At 46.1% G+C, this 3,731-nt stretch overlaps 1 pseudogene; it reads left to right on the forward strand.

Moving 5' to 3' along the window:
• Positions 1–2,883: 2,883 nt before the first annotated feature.
• LOC111529888 lies at positions 2,884–3,230 on the forward strand (annotated as a pseudogene).
• The last annotated feature ends 501 nt before the right edge of the window (positions 3,231–3,731 follow it).

Consider the following 3,731-nt stretch of genomic DNA (forward strand, 5'->3'; position numbering starts at 1 on the left):
TCACTGCAGCCTCAACCTCCTGGACTCAAGTGATTCTCCTCCCTCAGCTCCCCAAGTAGCTGGGACCACAGGCATGTGCCATTATACCTAGCTAATTTTTTAAAAAATTTTGTAGAGATGGGGTCCTGCTATATTGCCCAGGCTTGTCTCCAACTCCTGGCCTCAAGCAGTCCTCCCACCTTGGCCTCTCCAAATGCTGGGACTATAGGCATGAGTCACCGCACCTGGTCTCGCTTGCCTTTTAAATTCCCTTGGAGGTTTCCCAAGAGCAGTAGTCCACACGGGGATACACTGTATTCTCCAGTAATGTAAGAACCCATTTAAGCCACATTGCAAGTCCATTGACAAAAGTCAGTCTACAGCCAACCAATGCGTCCTTTATCTGTGTCCAGTTCATCAATTACTGTGCTGAATATATCCCCTGGGTCAGCTTGTGTTTGCCAGTCTCCTGGACTCAGGTAGTAGCTCTCCGTGTTGATCTATGGCCTATGATTCTGGAACTGTCATCTGTGGGCCAGCCAGTTGCCTGGAATCCTCTGGCAATTGGTTGAATAGAGGGGTACATATGGCAATAGTAGCAGGCAGGTCCCTGGACATCTCTAGAGTAAGTCCTAGGAGGAGAGGCTACTCGTTCCTGAGTATATTTATTTTTAAAAATTTTTTTTGCTTTTTTTTTTTTTTGAGACAGAGTAAACTCACTCTGTGGCCTCAGCTGGAGTGCAGTGGTATGATCTTGGCTCACTGCAGCCTCCGCTTCCTGGGTTCAAGCAATTCTCATGCCTCGGTCTTCTGAGTAGCTGGGATTACAGATGTGCACCACCATGCCCACCTAACTTCTGTATTTTGTTAGAGATGGGGTTCCACCATGTTGGCCAGGCTGGTCTCAAACTCGTGACCTCAGGTGATCTTCCCGCCTTGGCCTCCCAAAATGCTGGGATTACAGGCATGGGCCACATCACCTGACCAATGTTTGTTTGTTTATCCATTTATTTGAGACTGAATCTGTCAGCCAGGTTGGAGTGCAGTGGCATGATCTCGGCTCACTGCAACCGTCGTCTCCTGGGTTCAAGCGATTCTCTTGCCTCAGCCTCTCAAGTAGCTGAGATTACAGGTGCATGCCACCGTACCTGGCTAAGTTTTTGTATTTTTAGTAGAGACAGGGTTTCACCATGTTGGCCAGGCTGGTTTCGAACTCCTGACCTCAAGTTATCTGCCAGCCTCAGCCTCCCAAAGTGCTGGGATTACAGGCGTGAGCCAGTGCAACTGGCCAATGTTTATTTATTTCAAACCTCCTGGTTGCCTCAAGTGGGATCCTCCTGCCTCAGCCTCCTGAGTAGCTAGGACCACAGACATGTGCCACCACGCCTGGCTAAGTTTTTTTATTTCCTTAATTTTCTTATTTTCTTAAAGATGGGGTCTGGCTCTGTTGCCCAGGTTTGTCTCAAACTCCTAGCCTCAAACAATCCTCTCATCTCAGCCTCCCAAATTGTTGGGATTACAGGCATGAATCATTGTGCCCAGCAGGCAGCTATAGGCTTTTGCTAGAGAATCAGCTGTCATGAGTGTGGGCGGCCAACACTTCTCATGTTATTTTAGTGGGGGGATCACATTCTAATAGAATACTTTTGGCTACAGTTTTCTGCAGACCTAAGAAGGTGTGTTACTGTTCCAGCCAATCAAAGATGATCCCTTTTCTGGATGATTTTATATACTGAGGCCGAGTAAGGAACATGAGTCTCCAAAAGCCACATAGGCCCACTAGGCATTTAGCTTATTGTTTACTCTGAGGGGTGGGGAGTGACAATGTATTCCAAGTTGTCTGCATGTGGTAGGTCATAGGTCATTGAAAGCCATATAATTCCTCACGAATTGCAGTCTATGTGGGTCTTGGATTTTTGCAATTCATTAACCATCCCTAATTTGACTATGAGCTTAATAAGTTTGTTTTAGGTTGAGTGAGGTGACTCACACCTATAATCCCAGCACTTTGGGAGGCTGAGGTGTGAAGATCGCTTGAGCCCAGGAGTTTGACACCAGCCTGGGCAACATAGTGAGACTCCGTCTCTAAATAAATAAATAAATAAATATGATTGCTTTTATCTTAACCCATAATCTCCCAGATAATCATATCATCAATATAGCATACTAAAATAACGTCCAGTTATATTAGCTCTACGTCTTACCTTATCAGCTTGTGACAGTATGCAAGAGTTCAAATATCTTTCAAGAGATACAGTACATGTATATTGTAGACTATTGCACATAAATGCAAATTACTATTGGCTCTCTAGCAACTGACATGGAGCAAAATTGACTAGCCAGATCAGCTGTGAAATACCAGTCACTTTCAGTTTGCTGTGTAAGTTGTATAGTCTGCATCATATTCCGGGCTTCTGAGGCTACTTGGGGATGCTGTTTGGTTGACTCCCCTGTAGTCTACCTTGAGTCTCTGTGATCTGTCAGTCTCTCCCACTGGCCACACCAGGGTGTCATACAGTGAGTTTGTGCATACTATTTGTATATACATTCTATTCGTAATATACTTGCATTAATATTTCGTTAACGAGGCCAGGCGCGGTGGCTCACGCCTGTAATCCCAGCACTTTGGGAGGCCGAGACGGGCAGATCACAAGGTTAGGAGATCGAGACCATCCTGGCTAACACGGTGAAACCCCATCTGTACTAAAAATACAAAAATTAGCCACGCGTGGTGGCGGGCGCCTGTAGTCCCAGCTACTTGGGAGACTGAGGCAGGAGAATGGCGTGAACCAGGGAGGCGGAGCTTGTAGTGAGTGGAGATCGCGCCACTGCACTCCAGCCTGGGCGACAGAGTGAGACTCCATCTCAAAAAAAAAAAAAATTTCGTTAATGAGACCCGGCAGAATGGCTTCCACAAAGAAGGGTGGCGAGAAGAAAAAGGGCCATTCTTCCATCAATGAGGTGGTGACCCGAGAATACACCATCAACACTCACAAGCGCATCCATGAAGTGGGCTTCAAGAAGCGTACCCCTCGAGCACTCAAAGAAATTCTGAAATATGCCATGAAGGAGATGGGAACTCCAGATGTGCACATTGATACCAGGCTGAACAAAGCTGTCTGGGCCAAAGGAATATCCCATACCGTATCTGTGTGCGGTTGTCCAGAAAACGGAATGAGGCTGAAGATTCACCAAATAAGCTCTATACTTTGGCTACCTATGTACCTGCTACTACTTTGAAAAATCTATAGACAATGTGGATGAGAACTAATCGCTGATTGTCAAATGCATCATATAAAGTTATAAAATTGCCAAAAAAAATTTAATTAGGAAAACAATTTCTTTTTGCTCTTCGGGTATCTTTTCTTTTTCTTTTTCTTTTTCTTTTTTTTTAAGAGACAGGGTCCTGCTCTGTCACTCAGGCTGGAGTGCAGTGGTGCAGTCACGGTTCACTGCAGTCTCGATTTTCCTGGGCTCAAGCAGTCCTCCCGTTGAGTTCTTTTTGTTTTTGAGACAGAGTCTCCCTCTGTCATCTTGGCTGGAGTGCAGTGGCACAATCTCGGCTCACTGCAACCTCCATCTCCCAGGTTTAAGCAATTCTGCTGCCTCAACCTCCTGAGTAGCTGGGATTACAGGCATGCACCACCACACCTGGCTAAGTTTTGTATTTTAGTAGAGACGGGCTTTCACCATGTTGGTCAGGCTGGTCTCAGACTCCTGACCTCGTGATCTGCCTGCCTCGGCCTCCCAAA

This window comes from Piliocolobus tephrosceles, chromosome 8 (genome assembly GCF_002776525.5).
Source record: "Piliocolobus tephrosceles isolate RC106 chromosome 8, ASM277652v3, whole genome shotgun sequence".
NCBI classification, from domain to species: Eukaryota; Metazoa; Chordata; class Mammalia; order Primates; family Cercopithecidae; genus Piliocolobus; species Piliocolobus tephrosceles.